Here is a 16,661-nt window from a genome sequence, read left to right as displayed (position 1 = left end):
ATTTCTTTGGTTCACATCTCATGTTCTTGCCACTCTAGACTATCTTCCTACCCCTCCTTCCTCTGTTTCCAGATGCTTTAGCCTTTTTCCCATCTGTAGCTACCCCAAAAGAACAGAAACTGGGAAACTGCTAGGGCCTTGCCAATGTCATCTTGGGGTACTTTTGCCAGAGCCACACAGAAACATGCTAACCTTGACTGTCAGCTGTCAGGGCAGCTTTAGAGTTCATTTAGTTCTCTCTCAGTGTAAAATGGAGAGGCTGTAGCTCCCAGAGAAGTCATGCAGAGAGATGAGGGTGGAGTCAGACCAAACTTCAGGCTCAGGACTCCTGGCTACCAGCATGTGCCAAAGTACAGCAGCTGGACCTCCCTGAGGTGCCAGATGATTTTAGGTGGAATGTGGAAACATTTTAATACTAGTACTTCTGTCTTATTCTAATTTGTATTAAGAGAAAAGTATAACTAGCACTTTATTCCTTAGGATGGGGGTGTTTTTAAGTGTTTGTTTATTTATTTATCAGTAGAGATGGAGGTCTCATCCTGTTGCCCAGCCTGGAAGAGTCTTTTCAAATGATCTATTAAGTTACAGTACAGGGGATACATGCCAACTTCAAAACCTGTGGAAGGGGAAGGCAAATACTGGATCTTGGGAACCACTGTAAACTACTTTGCGTCTAGTCTATTTCCTACATCCATTGATGGTTCCTGCCCTGGCTGTGCTTTCCTGTTGTCTTTCTTCCATGCTGGATTCTCTGTACCCTGCTCCCACACTGCCTCCTGCTGGCTTTCCTCAGATATTAAGGACCAAGTAGTCACATTTCCCCCACCATGAGTTGGTGTCGCTTCTTCACTGAAGAAAACACCTAGGGACTGACCCACTCCTTGCCTCCACCAGATCTGCCCCAACCCAGTGTGTTCTGAGATTTCAGGTTAAGGCAGTTATTGAAATTGTTCTCTTCAAATACTGGAAGGTAAGGGTTGTGGTTAGAAGTTCCCCACCTAAGCATGTGCTCCAGGTGTCAAAAATTGACAGGCAGGACTGATGTATGGCCTTGTCGTCTCCAGCCCCATACCTTTAACTCCCAACATTGCCTTTCTCTTGCCACACCCTCCCTCTCCATTTCTGTTACTGCATGGGTTTCTTAAGCCACAGACCCCAATTACTATCTCATGTGGAATGGCTGAAACCAATTGCATTACAAGTTTGGGCCTCCCCTGAGAATTTGGTGTCTTTGACTTGTGAGTACTCACTTCTTGGGGGTGGGAGCTCTCCAAGATGAGTCACTCTGATTGCATAGAGCATTCCCAAATAAGTCTTTTTGGTTAGAATAACTTTAAATCACCCAGCTTGATTTAGAGTCAATAATTGAATGATGATCCCTCAATCATTCAATACTCACATCTCGGTGGGGCGTGGTCGCTCACACCTGTAATACCAGCACTTTGGGAAGCTGAGGTGGGCAGATCACCTGAGGTCAGGAGTTCAAAACTAGCTTGACTAACATGGTGAAACCCCATCTCTACTAAAAATACAAAATTATCTGGATGTAGTGGTGCACGCCTGTAATCCCAGCTACTTGGGAGACTGTGGCAGAAGAATGAATCACTTGAACCTGGGAGGTGGAGGTTGCAGTGAGACGAGATCTCGCCACTGTATTCCAGCCTGGGTGACAGAGTGAGACTCTGACTCAAAAAAAAAAAAAAATTCTGTGATCCAGAAAAAAGCCTCTAAAGGGAGAACAAATCCTGCAATGGAAACAGTATGAGGACAAAGTTAAGCAAGTTTGAGGCTGGTCTAGCCAGCTTTTGTGAGCAGGATCTTTCCCTGCCTTCTGGACCTTACATCTGGGTGTCAAGCCAGAGGATTTTCCTTCTTCATTTTATAGCCAATCCTTTGGGCCTTTCAGACAGTTTCTGGGAAGATGGACTGAGTTTGTGCTATCTTCCTATGTTTCCCCTTTTTCTTTTGAAAATAGGCAGGAGTAAATACATAAGAAGCAATCTTAATAGCTACTTCTGTGGCTTCAGAGTTACTCTTCTGTTATGACACTCCATGGGGTCTGACAAGTATTCTGTTGTAATGGAATTTGGCATAATGCATATACTTTTTCATTTTTCAGAAAAACGTAATTGATGAGGCAGAGAAACAGTTCCTTGCCTCTGTGATGAAATTAGCAAGTTGAAAAATTATTGAAATGATTAGGGCAAAGTTTCCTAATTCTCTTGCATTCTCTGTTTCATTTCCCAACATACCGCTGCCCCATCAGATAGCACAGACTAATTTTTAAGATTAATATGAATTTGACTGAATTTTCTTTGGAGACTTTTAGAAAGAGATTTTAGGGACCACATTTATATAGCCTAGATTGTCCTGAAGCCAGAATTCACGAGTAGAAGCCTTTTGTCATGTAGGAAAGGCAAGGCTGTGAATGTGAAGTCTTTTGTCAAGTAGGAAAGGCAAGGCTGTGAACGTGAAGGGTGTTCTGGGGTGGCCTGCTCGAGGGAAGAGAATGCGTCTTTAAGAGACAGATGGTTGAGTGCTTGCCATGGCACTGGCCCTAACTTGCCACGTAACTTCAATCAAGCTGTTGTCTCTGAGTCTCATCTGTACAGTGGGAATAATGATGCCTGCTTTCCATATTTCATAGAGTTGTTGAGAGGCTCAAAGGAGAATACATATGAAGAGTGTTTTGTAGGCAAGAAGATGCCATCTCTGCTCTCAGGTCTTAATTTTCTAAAATTTTTTATATTTTAAGACAGAGTCGCACTATGTTTCCCAGGCTGGTCTCGAACTCCTGGGCTCAAGTGATCCTCGGCCTCCCAAAGTGTTGGGATTATAGGTGTGAGCCACCATGCCTGGCCTAAATATTTATTAATTTGCTTAAAGGTAACAATAAGCCCATCACGTTAACATAAATAATTTTTTTTTGAGAGAGAGTCTCACTCTATGGCCTAGGCTGGAGTGTAGTGGTATGATCTCAGCTCACTGCAACCTCCGGCTCCCAGGTTCAAGCGATTCTCATGCCTCAGCCTCCCGAGTAGCTTGGATTACAGGCGCCTGCCACCATGCCTGGCTAATTTTTGTATTTTTAGTAGAGATGGGGTTTCGCCTTGTTGGTCAGGCTGGTCTCAAACTCCTGACCTCAGGTGATCCACCCACCATAGCCTCCCAAAGTGCAGGGATTACAGGTGCGAGCAAAATATTTATTTATGTATTTAATTAATTATTTATTTATTGAGATGGGGTCTTGCTCTGTTCCAAGGCTGGAATGCAGTGGCATGATCATAGCTCACTACAGCCTCCATCTCCCAAGCTCAAGCAATCCTCCCACCTCATCCTCCTGAGTAGCTGGAACTACCTGTGCCCGCCACCATATCTGGCTAATTTCTTTTTAGTAGAGATGACTATGTTGTCCAGGCTTGGTCTCAAACTTCCTAAGCTCAAGTGATCTTCCCACCTTGGCTTCCCAAAGTGTTGGGATTACAGGCGTGAGCCACTATGCCTAGCTGATAAAATATTTTTAAGGAAAAGTAATTATTTTTCCAAATAAAATTTCTTGAGAAGAGTAGCATTGTTTTTAATTTTCATAAATCTCTTGAATGTCTGGCATAATAGAAGACTGAAATACTCATATCTGCTTTTGCATTCAATCTGTTTCAATGTTGTTTTGGTTGAAGAATATGAAGAAAATTCAACCTCCCACAGATGCGTATTTGGAAAAAGGGAGAAGTATATTCATAACTTTTTCAGATAATTGTGGATATTCTTTGATGCTGTCAAAACTCTGCTAAAGGCTAGTTGCAGTGTGGAACCTCAAAGTATATTAGTGAACTTTTTATATTCTATTAATGTTTATTGGTTTATTTTGCACTTTTTTTTTCTTTTTAGAGATGGAGTCTCGCTATATTGCCCAGGCTAGTCTCGAACTCCTGGGCTCAAGTGATCCACCTGCCTCAGCCTCTCAAAGTGCTGAGATTACAGGCGTGAGCCATTGCACCTGGCTTTATTTTGCACTTTGAATGGATCTTTTACGAATGTGTGATTTTGTAGTGTCATGCATTGGTCATTTGGAAGACACTGCACATCTCCTAAATGTTGACACATTATACAATATCAAAAAATCATATTTATTAATATCACTACCAGTCCTTGTTGTTTAATTTTAATGTTTTATTTTAGTTTTTTTTTTTTTTTTTTTGGAGACTTAGTCCCACTCTGTTGCCCTGGCTGGGGTGCAGTTGTGCGATCTCGGCTCACTCCAACCTCCGCCTCCCAGGTTCAAGCAATTCTCCTGCCTCAGCCTCCGGAGTAGCTGGGACTACAGGCACACGCTGCCATGCCCAGCTAACTTTTTTTGTATTTTTAGTAGAGATGGGGTTTCACCTTGTTTCCCAGGCTGGTCTAGAACTCCTGAGCTCAGGCAATCCCCTCACCTCGGCCTCCCAAAGTGCCAGGATTACAGGCGTGAGCCACTGTGCCTGGCCTTATTTCAGTTTTTTTTTTTTTTTTTTTTTTTTGAGACGGAGTCTCGCTCTGTCGCCCAGGCTGGAGTGCAGTGGCCGGATCTCAGCTCACTGCAAGCTCCGCCTCCCAGGTTTACGCCATTCTCCTGCCTCAGCCTCCCGAGTAGCTGGGACTACAGGCGCCCGCCACCTCGCCCAGCTAGTTTTTTTTGTATTTTTTTAGTAGAGACGGGGTTTCACCGTGTTAGCCAGGATGGTCTCGATCTCCTGACCTCGTGATCCACCCGTCTCGGCCTCCCAAAGTGCTGGGATTACAGGCTTGAGCCACCGCGCCCGGCCTATTTCAGTTTTTTGAGACAGAGTCTTGCTCTGTTGCCCAGGCTGGAGGGCAGTGGCATGATCTTGGCTCACTGCAACCTTTGCCTCCCTGGTTCAAGCAATTCTTGTGCCTCAGCCCCGAGTAGCTGGGATTACAGGAATGCACCACCATGCCCATCTAATTTTTGTATTTTTAGTGGAAATGGGGTTTTGCCAAGCTGGCCAGACTGGTCTCGAACTCCTGGCCTCAAATGATTTGCCCGCCTTGACCTCCCAAAGTGTTGGGATTACAGGCGTGAGCCACCGTGCCCCGCCCACTACCAGTCTTATTTATTAGAAAAAGTCATGGGAAGCTATCAAGCTTATATTGGGAGATACAAGTCAGTTGTCAGAAATTCTGTTTGACTTAAATGCTTGAGTTTTATTAGGCCGGGCGCGGTGGCTCATGCCTTTAATCCCAGCATTTTGGGAAGCTGAGGCGGGCAGATAGCCTGAGCTCAGGAATTCAAGACCAGCCTGGGCAACATGGTGAAACCCTGTCTCTACTAAAATACAATAAATTAGCTGGGCTTGGTGGTGTGTGCCTGTGGTCCCAGCTACTCAGAAGGCTGAGGCAGGAGAATCGCTTGAACCTGGGAAGCAGGGGTTGCAGTGAGCTGATATCACGCCACTTCTCTCCAGCCTGGGCAACAGAGTGAGACTCCGTCTCCAAAAATAAAAATAAATGGTTGAGTTTTATCATAACGGACAATGCTATCAGGCTCAACTTTATTTTTAAGAACATGTCGGCCGGGCACGGTGGCTCATGCATGTAATCCCAGCACTTTGGGAGGCTGAGGCGAGCGGATCACCTGAGGTTAGGAGTTTGAGACCAGCCTGACCAACATGGAGAAATCCCGTCTCTACTAAAAATACAAAAATTAGCCGGGTATGGTGGCAGATGCCTGTAATCCTAGCTACTAGGGAGGCTGAGGCAGGAGAATCGCTTGAACCTGGGAGGCAGAGGTTGCGGTGAGCCGAGATCGCACCATTGCACTCCAGCCTGGGCAACAAGAGTAAAACTCCGTCTCGGAAAAAAAAAAAAAAAGAAAAGAACATGTCTGCCAAATATCCAGTGAACAACTACAGTCTGTTAGCTGTTCTTTCAAAAAAAATGGTGTTCCATGAAGAAAGCTGTTAACTCAGCTCCAAACTCAAATTACAAAAGTGCTTTTCCTCAAGACAAATGTTGTACTTAAAAGTGCTTGATGCATACATACATACATTTAATCATATAAACATGTGTACTTAAAGTAATTTTTATTGTCTTCATCGAAGACCTCTTAAATGAAACAGGTGTTTTTGGTGTTTTTTTTTTTTTTTGAGACAGAGTCTCACTCTGTTGCCCAGGCTGCAGTGCAGTGGTGCGATCTCAGCTCACTGAAACCTCTGCCTCCCAGGTTCAAGTGATTCTCCTGCCCCAGCCTCCTGAGTAACTGGGATTACAGGTGCGTGCCACCACGCCCAGCTAATTGCTATATTTTTAGTAGAGACGGGGGTTTCACTATGTTGACCAGGCTGGTCTCGAATTCCTGACCTCAAGTGATCCGCCTGCCTCGGCCTCCCAAAGTGCTGGGATTACAGGCGTGAGCCACTGCACCCGCCTGGCCTGAAACAGGTGTTTTTTGTTTTGTTTTGTTTTTTTTACTGTGGCAGTGAAGAATACCTTGACCTCTAGTACAGCTTGGTGCAGTTGCCTTGATTTGTGCTAAGGCAGTAGTTTTACCCATTGCTACTTTTGTATCATTGTGCAAATGTCATCACAGTGACAATGCAGATAATGTCTTAGTATTATTAGGAAAATCATTTTGACCTCAGGCACTCCACTATCCCCCCAGCCCAAAGGGTCTCAGAGATCCCTAGGGCTTTCCAGGCCACACTTTTAAAAAAAATTTATTTATTTTTTTGAGATGGAGCCTCACTCCGTTGCCAGGCTGGAGTGCTGTGGCGCGATCTCAGCTCGCTGCAACCTCCAACTCCCTGGTTCAAGCGATTCTCCTGTCTCAGCCTCCTGAGTAGCTGGGATTACAGGTATGCACCACCACATCCAGTCAGACCGAGTTTCACCATGTTGGTCAGGCTGGTCTTGATCTCCTGACCTCGTGATCCACCTGCCTCAGCCTCCCAAAGTGCTGGGATTACAGGCGTGAGCCACCACACCCAGCCTCCGGGCCACACTTTTGAGAACACTGATGTAATACATGCTCACAGCATTGAGAAACTTTTCCTCCTGTATTGCTATTCTGGGAGCATCCCTTCCATTAGAAGTTTTAAGTGGCTCCCAAATTCTTCACTCAGCAAAAGCACCTTGTTATGGAACTAACATTGAATAAGTAAAAATCTTTCTTCTCCAAGATTTTTCTTGGGGATTGCTGAGTAAGGGAATAAGACAGATAATTAGAGTTATAATGTAAGAATTCCTTAAAAAGAATTGTGTTAACTGTGATGGACGAGAGAGCTAAATTCTGAATCTAACTCTGAGGTCTTGAACCTCAGGAAACACTCCACTTCCTCTCCTTCTATCAAACCTCTTTTAAAAGTGCAAGTTATTAATAAATTGCCTTTACAGCACCTGGTCCAGGCATTGTAGTTTCCCCCTTCCTATTGTGTGTGGGTTGTTTTTTGTGCTTACCTAGTTCTCCTATTTACAGGTGTGTAACTTGAGCCACCACTGTAGCTAATGTGTGTTTATTTTACTTGTCCTTATATTTAAATGTAAGTCTTTATCTGCCTTTGCTATGTGTTGGATGTTGAAATTATTGATCTTATTTTGGGAGACTCCCATCCTCCCCCACAACCCCGCAAGTAGTTTCAAGACAGTGCACCTACGAGACTGCTTAGGAACCAAGCCTTTTGTAGCTTAGGTGCTGTTCTGTTTCCCAACGGTGTCCATCCCCATCCCTCCAGAAAGAAGTCCTTAGGACCAGTACCAACTCAGTCTGGTTTACTTCCCAAGCTCTACAATCTGCTGAACTTCATCAGTTCCGGCAGCGATCCTCTAACTTGGAAATTTCCATAAAACAGCTGAATCTCTCTTGGGTCATCAGTGGCAAAAGCCAGACACGTGCTCGCCCGCCTGGGAGCCAATAGTAACTTTTGCTGCTGCCTCCGGAAACCCCACGGTTTGCGGGCTGCTGCTTTAGGAAACAACACAGAAATAACGTCTTTTAACAGAACAAAACAAAACATATGGACGGAATAGTGAGAAAGCCTTTGTCCTTCGCAGTGGGGAGAGGTGTTAAAGGTGAACCTAAAAAAGTATGGGAAACTCATGTAAAATACCTTTACAGTTCCCCGGGAAGAAGGGGGCGGAGATGGGCTCGGGAGCGTCTCTGGCCCTTTAAGTAGGAGGGACAGACATAATAGTCTGTACCTTTAAGAGTCTCTTTGTCTGGAAACCTTCTTATTTACCCTCCTGTGCTTCAACCAAACTTCGACCAGCCATTCACAACGCCCCCCTACGCCGCCGCCCCTTACGCCAAGCTCAAAGCGGCCGCGCGTTTGTGGCTGACCCTAAACTTTGCGCCTGCGGCGCGAACCCTCGGAAAGGGTGCCGGTGCCGGGGTCGCGGCCCAGCGCTGCGCCGTTGGCGCAATGCAGGGCCCCAGGGGCGGGGCTCCAGCGGGCGGGCCAATAGGCGGGCAGGGGGCGGGGCCGGGTTCGGTTGTCTCGCGCCCTGGTGACAGCTCGCGCGTGCTGATGATGGCGGTAAATAGAGGGGGCCGGAGGAGGGGACGGAGGCGGTGGGGAGGCGGCAAAGTGGGTAGCTCCAGGGGGTAGGGGGGACGGGGGCCGGGGAGGCCGCGACGGCCAGGGAGCCCATTCTAAGACTCGGAGGCGGGGATAGGAGTCTCCGGCTCACTAGCCCTCCCCTTTAAAGAAGCAAAATCCTCACACACCGGGTGAGGGGCGACAAAGGCAGCGCGCGCCTTGCGGGCGGGAGGAGCTGCGGTAGGGGGCGGGACCGCGGCGCCGGCGGGCTGGGGGCGCCCAGGGCGGGGGCGGCGGGAAGCGAGAGCCGGGAGTCGGGGCGCTCCGGCGTCTTATTTTGGCGGGGTGGGCGACGGCTGGGTTGGGGCAAAAGCCTTGAAGGGAGAGGGAAAGGAAGGCTTGGGGGCGATGGGGGGAACCGGGTTGAGAATGAGATGAGGAGGATTAAGGGGAGAAAGGGTTAGAAGCCAGGGAGAGGAGGAGTGAGAAAAAGCCAGCCAAGGAGGTAGGAAGGAGGCAAAAGCCAGGGTGGTGGGCGTTAAGGAAGCCGGGCAGGGAATGAGGTTAGGGCTGGGAAAAGGGATCGTGGGGTTAGATGTAAGAGCAGGGGTTTGAAGGGGAAAGCTTCGTAGGGGGTGGTGTTGGGGTGAGGGGTACCGGGGTAAGTGTTGGAAGTGGAAGACAAGGAGGGGCAGAGCTGGGGTAATAGTTGGGAGTAGGAAAGAGAGAGTGATTAAGAGCCAGACGTGACAAGGGTGTGAACTAGTGCGGAGCGAGATGAGCTGAAGGACTAGGACCAGCGGTGTGGTGGGAACTGCTGGCGAGGTTCTGAGAAAGGAATGGGTTAGTGGATGGGCGATGGATGTAAATTCTGTAAAGCGAGGGGGGGCAAATGAGACCTGGATTGGAACCAGGTGGAGTCCGGAATAAGAGTGTGGTGGAAGGGCCAAGGGAAACAGATAAGAGATGGGTGTCTGTAGGACAATTCTGGGAGCAGAAAAGCTGAAAGGAGACTAGAGTTAGGGTGTAAGAAGTGATGGCCATCTGGAACCAGGATAACTGGGGAATTACGTTAATTGTAGAGGTTCAGCAAGATCCAAGGTGAAAACAGTGAGGTGAAGAGACAAGGCTAAAAACAAATGGTGAGAGGAGCAGGAAGAGATGGGCCCCAGGATTTAAAGGATGAGATGGGGAGTAAGGGAAGAGAAGGGGGCTAAGGGAAGCTCGGGGAGTCCTGATGAATGTAGAACTGGGGTAGACTGCACGGGGGTGGGAATCGAATGTGCGTGTTGTGGGGAGTTGCTCCAGAAGGTCTGCAAGGGTCAGGGCAGAAATGCTATAGTGAAAGATCAAGTGTAAGAGAGCCTTTGGTGCAGAAGAGAAGGAACCATGGTGAGTGAAAGGGGACCTAGAAACAGGGGTAAAGACTAAAAAGTAAGGGCAGAGGTGGGGGGTGCAGGAAAGGAATTCTTTGTTGAGGAGAGAACTGTGTGTTGAAACTGAATCCTTTTGTCCCTAAAAGTAGGAAATTCCAGAAACCTCTTTCTCTCTTCAAGGAATCTTGAATCCGCTTCCACCCTTCATTGCTTTTGATTTGAGTTTCCTGTCCACTTTGAAGAAATGAGACTCATTTTGATTTGATTTTTTTCTTGTATGGGTGATAAAGCGTAAACTCTGGGTGTTGAAAACCTCTGCATTTCACTAGTGTTGTGATAATGCAGGGAAAGGGTGTGCTTATTTAGAGTGTACTCGAGTGATGTGATAGTTCTGGTGTTGTAGGAGTGCTGTACCTGACAAGTGCTGGGCTGTGTTTTATGGACAGCATTTTCATTTTCCACGGAGAACACACTGTTGTTGGGATAGAGAAAGATGATTAATCAACCAGGTTTCTGCTTATCGTTTTCAGTGGCTGGAGAATGTTAAGAAGTCATTTCAGAGAAAGGCAAATAACCAACCAAGGAAGTTTACTGGGGGAGAGATTTAAATCAGAGCTGAGGGCTTTGAGTTCCTGAGCTGCCTTTAGCTTTGTGTGGGACGTTTCATGCTGTAGTTGGTAACCCACCCATTTAACGGAATAAAGAAAGAGAGAATTGTAGAGTAGTGGAGGATTTTAGAGTGGCAGACTTATTTTTTAGGGTAAATAAATTTATGAGTAATTTTGATGGAAAAACATCTCTACAAGATAATATTGCATGCTGGGTCTTTGGACAGCTCCACTGCCTTTCGTGTTTTATGATTGTGAATAAAGAAGGCCAGATTAATACTAATTTTCTAGAAGCTTTTGATTTTTAAGACACCTTTAGAAATGAAAAGGAAGATAAGAAATTTGGGGCAAAATTTGAATTATTCTTAGAATTTTGTTTTAATGATTTTATTCAGAAGCTTTTACATTTAGCTAAGAATATGAATGAATATTTGTTTTGCATTTGATGGTGCCAAAGGATAGCATATAATTTACTTAGGGAAAAATGCAAACAGTTGTTGAGAATCTTGTTGGGTTATTTCATTATGTACACTCAGATGCACAAAGAGACTTTTTTTTTTCAAAGTTGTATAAATTTTGGATTGACACTCTTTTGCTAGTGTTTGTATAAAGAGCAAAGATTAGGTTTATGACATTCATAATAGTTAACAAAGATTATATTTTGATTTGTGGATTTGAGCAACAATGGTTATTAATGTATATGAATAATTTAGAAAACTTTCTACATTCAGCTACTGTGTTAGTGGCATAGTATTTAGTTTATGGTTTGTTTCCTGGATTGTATTAAGCAAGTGTTCAAGGTGACTAGATGTATTTAGCAATTTAACAGAGGATTTTGGTAAAAATTACTATTTTTGCCACTACATTTTAAAAGGATTAGTTTGATACTTTGACTTTCAAGATGAAGAGTAACTTTAATATGAGGCACTTGTTTCAGTGAGATGTGTGTGCATATTCTCTTTATAGATGTGTTTGGGCTGGCATTAGTAGTAGGATGTACTCTGTATGGTATTGCCATGTTTATAATGTAATTGTTTTATGCTCAGTATCTTTATATAAACGATTATAGACTTATTTGATATTGGTAAAGAAGAAAATATAAACTGTAAGATCAGCCAAGGGAAAGAGTGAGTCCTGCCTTTTGTTTCTGTATGCAACGGCCTTAGTGTGCTAAACCAGAGCCTCATTGTCAGTGGTTATTTCTCAGTCGCTATTTCTAAAACTGAAAATGGATTTTTAAAAATTGAGATAATGCTGTTTATCAATAAGGACTCCAATGATAAATTTAAGCTTTATTTTCATTTGTTCGTCAAGTACAATTCTACCCGATTTAACTTTATTTTGGTTATAATCTTATTTGCTAAGCAAAAGCTTTTAAATTTATATTTTTAGATTTATTAGGTTGTACATAATTAAATGTTTTCCTGGTTAATTGCAGATTCTTTGGATGGGAAGAGACCTTGAAAGGACCTCTAGTTTATCCAGCAACTCCAGTCAATATCCCACTTAAATAATTCCAGGTAGATAAAAATTTATCCTATTTTTTAAAACAAATCTTCAGCAGTAATGTGGTAACCTCTAGATAATCTTTGCAAGCATTTAATAATTTATCTATCAGGAGAGTCTACCTTCTCTCTAACCAGCACATGCTTAATGCTATATATTTGTTTGTTTCCTCTTGCCCCATTCTCAATTTTTGAGTAAAAAAATCTGTGTACTTTTGTATTTATAAGACCTTAGTTCTTCATAAACTTAATAATAGTAACCAGCACACATATAATGCTTTTGTGCCAGATTCTTCTGTAAGCACTGCAAATTGTAACTTGTATACTCCTCAATGGCAATCCTATGAGGTAGGTACTATTACTATTCTCATTTTACAGGTGATGAAATAGAGTGTCCTTGAGATTAAATGGTTCATCCAAGGTTATACTCAGACATTCCTGCAACTATTTATTTGGTAGTTAATTATCTTATATTACAAATAATACAAATATACAAAATAATATTTTGTTAAATAGTAACCCAGTGATACATTTAAGCTTTATTTTAGTTCAAAAGTTAGAGTTCTAAGTGGTGGGATGGGATTCCAGCCTTTGCATTTTGCCAGCAGAGTCTGTGCTTTGGTTTTACCTCTGGTTTGCCTGTTGTGAAGTTCTCCCTCACCATGCTCTTCTTCAGATTCAACACTTAACAAGTCTTGTTTGCCAATCTTTAAAAATTATTCCTGTAGTCCTGTTACTAACCTTTTATCAGTTCCTTTCTAGATGGGGAACCTGGGGTAAACACCATAATGATTATGTATAATGTAAAGATTACATTGAGGTTCTTGCATGCTTCTATTTTTTCATTCCAAAATTGTATTTACAAAACAACCCCACACCAGTAAAAAATGCCTTATTGCATTGCAGATTATGCATCCAGAAAACTGCCCTGGACTTGTTGTATACTATGACATGTTTACAGTTGAAAGATTATTGTTGTTTGAAGAAAAATGAATTTTTTTCTGACTTCAGATTTCAGTGCAAATATCCATAAGCAATACCTGTTTATACCCTCACTAATTTTTTACTATTTTCTCTTTATGTGTGCCTAAGTGATATACCAATTCCCCCATACATTATTATTGTTATTATTATTTTTGAGACAGAATCTCGCTCTTTCGCCCAGGCGAATGCAGTGGCGCCATGTCAGCTCACTGCAGCCTGTACCTCTCTGGGACTACAGATATGCGCCATCACACCTGGCTAATTTTTGTATTTTTTGTAGAGACAAGGTTTTACCATGTTGCCCAGGCTTGTCTCGAACTCCTGGGGTCAAGCGATCCGCCCACCTTAACCTCCCGAAGTGCTGGTATTACAGGTGTGAGCCACTGTGCCTGGCTCCCCTATACTTTTAACTGGTTAAGTAAATTGATCCAGTCTTTTTTTTTTTTTTTTTGAGATGGAGTACTGCTCTGTAGCTTAGGCTGGAGTGCAGTGACGCCATCTTGGCTCACTACAACTTCCGCCTCCCAGGTTCAAGTGATTCTTCTGCCACAGCCTCCCTAGTAGATGGGATTACAGGTACCCACCACCACACCCAGACAAGTTTTTATATTTTTAGTAGAGACGGAGTTTCACCTTGTTGGCCAGGCTGCTCTCAAACTTCTGACCTCGAACTCGTGACCTCAAGTGATCTCCCAAAGTGTTAGGATTACAGGCGTAAGCCACCGTGCCCAACTGATCCACTCATTTAAAAAAATAATTAACAATTACTGAGTGTTTACTAGGTGTCCAGCATTAACTGAGTATGTGAATTGTTTGAAACTTGAAACAGCCCTATGAGAGAACTTCTGTTGTTAATACTCTATTTTTTGGTGGCTGTTGATTTTATTACAATTTTTTAAATGTATGGAAAAGTTGCAAAAATGATACAAGAAATTCTGTATACCCTTACTCAGTTTTACCAATTTTTTTTCATTTTGCCCCATTTGCTTTATCATTTTCTCTCACTTGAGTATTTTTAAACAAGTCAGATTGAAGAAGATGCATATGAAGACCTTAATTTTAAAGAAGAAAAGGGGAGAATGTTTTGAGTATTTCAGAAAGTTTAGTTTGTATTTGATTTCAGTCAAATACTTGAAGCAAGGGAATCTCAAGATTGGGTTTAGAATGGACTTTGTGTTTTTATGGTCTTGTCTCCAGTACATTCTGAGATTCTTTTACTTGTGAGTGATAGGTTTTCAGGTCTTTCCTATTAGAAGAAACTCTATCATAGTGTACCCGTCTGTTGGGAACCTCCTTAGCATGTGACATGTGTGCTCATGCACGGATGTGTCCTCAGGACATGCTAGCTATGGAGGTATGGGTGATTATTGTGTGAGAAACAGGAGCCATGGGGCCTTTCAACACCACAACCAAGAAATATTTAGGTGAAATACATAATTTAAAGACTCTTATGTAGCTTCAAGGAGCTGGAAAAGATCAAAGTGAAAAATGTATTGCTTTAAGAATATTGGTTGGCTGGGTGCGGTGGCTCACACCTGTAATCCTAGCACTTTGGGAGGCTGAGGCAGGTGGATCCCTTGGGGCCAGGAGTTTGAGAACAGCCTGGCCAACATGGTAAAACCCCACCTTTACTAAAAATACAAAAATTAGCCAGACGTGGTGGCACGTGCCTGTAATCCCAGCTACTCAGGAGACTGAGGCAGGAGAATTGCTTGAACCTGGGAGACAGAGGTTGCAGTGAGCTGAGATCAAGCCACTGCACTCCAGCCTGGTCAACAGAGTGAGACTCTGTCTCAAAAAAAAAAAAAAAAAAAAAAAAAGAACATTGCTTGGGATTAATACAAATAGGTTTGCCATATGATGAGGGGATGAATGGAAGTATCTTAATATTTTATTACCTTCCCCCCAAATAAACTTAAATTTTGGGAGTCTTTTCTGTTGTTGTCACATAAGGAAATTTAACTGACTCCTTTCCCGTCATTTAATCTTCATTAAAATGATGGCCTGTCTATTCGATAAACTTGTGACCTGAAGGGGATCCTCAGTTTAAGTGGAAGGAATATTAACTGTATTCTGACAAATACAAAATACGGCACTTGTGGCTGGGCGCAGTGGCTCACACCTGTAATCCCAGCACTTTGGGAGGCTGAGGCAGGCAGGTGGATCACCTGAGTTTGTGAGTTCGAGACCAGCCTGACCAGCATGGAGAAACCCCGTCTCTACTAAAAATACAAAATTAGACTGGCATGGTGGCGGTTGCCTGTAATCCCAGCTACTCGGGAGGCTGAGGCCAGAGAATTGCTTGAACCAGGCAGGCAGAGGTTGCAGTAAGCCGAGATTGTGCCATTGTACTCCAGCCTGGGCAACAAGAGTGAAACTCTGTCTCAAAACAAAACAAACAAACAAAAAATGGCACTTGTGGGCTTCTTTTCCTTTCCCCCCCTCTTTAAGCAATTATCAAAGCTATGAAATATAACTCCTTGTTAAAGCTGATTATAGGCCAGGCACGGTGGCTCACACCTGTTATCCCAGCACTTTGAGAAGCCGAGGCAGTTGGATCACTTGAGGCCAGAAGTTCGAGACCAGGCTGGCCAACATGGTGAAATCCTGCCTCTACTAAAAATACAAAAATTAGCTGGGCATGGTGGTGCATGCCGTAATCCCAGCTACTTGGGTGGTTGAGGAACATGATTTGCTTGAACCTGGGAGGCGGAGGTTGCAGTGAGCTAAGATTGTGCCACTCCATTCCAGCCTGGATGACAGAGTGACACTCCATCTCAAAATAAACAAAACAAAACAAAACAAAACAAAAAAAGCTGATTGTAATAATTAAAAACACACCCCTTTCATAAGGATGAAAAAATTACAGATTGTTTGGAAAGCATTCTTTCTAGTCATGTGTTATTGTTTTAGAGATATGGGCTATTTTTAAAGACTATAATACTATCCCTTTTCCATTCACATGTTAATAGAAGTCTGGAAAGTAAGGCATTCTCCTGAAATTTTCAGGGTTTTTTATTATATGTCAAGTTGTAAACAGCATTCTGTGACAGGTATTTTCTCTCTTTGTCTTTTATTGAGCTAATTAGTGATTTACACTCTAGTAGCATCTCTTCCAGCTTTACTGTGTGAAAATGTCTGCTACTCTGTGCCGTCTATGCAGCCAGGGCTGGCAAATGATTGGGGGCAGATGTTGGTTAGCACATCAGAAGGATCAGGAATAAAATTCATTTTTCTTTTGTATTTTTAAAGATATGTTTTAAAGGCTTTTGTCTATGTCTTTGCCCCACTCCATTATCCCCTACCCTCATTCAAATAGGAATGTTATGACCTCCGTAACCCAGAGCTACTGTTCTTGATTCAGTTTTGGATTGTTTTCTATCCTGTTCCCACCCCCACCGAAACGTTGTGTCGTGGGATTTAGGGAGGATTAGCACGGCAGTCTGGCATAGTTTAGAGCCCAGGAAGCTGGTCTTCACTGCTCCCTCCCATCATCAGAATACAGAGCTTTCAGTCATTGTCTTTAGAACCCAGCAGTGCTTCTCTTGCTGGGCAAGTTGTGTGAAAGATGGGAGGGCAGCACTGTTGCTAGTGAGTTAGAAGGATACTTTTGTATGATGCTTGTATCTTTCCAAAGGAAGGATAGGCTCTGCTGTT

The 16,661-nt window shown here is 43.6% G+C and overlaps 1 protein-coding gene across 11 annotated transcripts in view; it reads left to right on the top strand.

The window, feature by feature from the left end:
- Nucleotides 1-8,478: 8,478 nt before the first annotated feature.
- The window catches only part of USP49 (ubiquitin specific peptidase 49), a 103,660-nt gene continuing 95,477 nt past the window's right edge, over nucleotides 8,479-16,661 (top strand). For 6 of the 11 annotated variants that reach the window (XM_050789448.1, XM_050789440.1, XM_050789439.1 and 3 more), the window contains exons 1-2: nucleotides 8,607-8,722; nucleotides 11,954-12,035. The gene's annotated coding sequence lies outside the window, so the exon portion shown is untranslated. The other 5 variants (XM_050789446.1, XM_050789444.1, XM_050789447.1 and 2 more) reach the window with 4 other exon arrangements.

Source organism: Macaca thibetana, chromosome 4 (assembly GCF_024542745.1).
Source record: "Macaca thibetana thibetana isolate TM-01 chromosome 4, ASM2454274v1, whole genome shotgun sequence".
In the NCBI taxonomy this organism is placed as follows: Eukaryota; Metazoa; Chordata; class Mammalia; order Primates; family Cercopithecidae; genus Macaca; species Macaca thibetana.
This window is presented reverse-complemented; position numbering and strand designations above follow the sequence as displayed.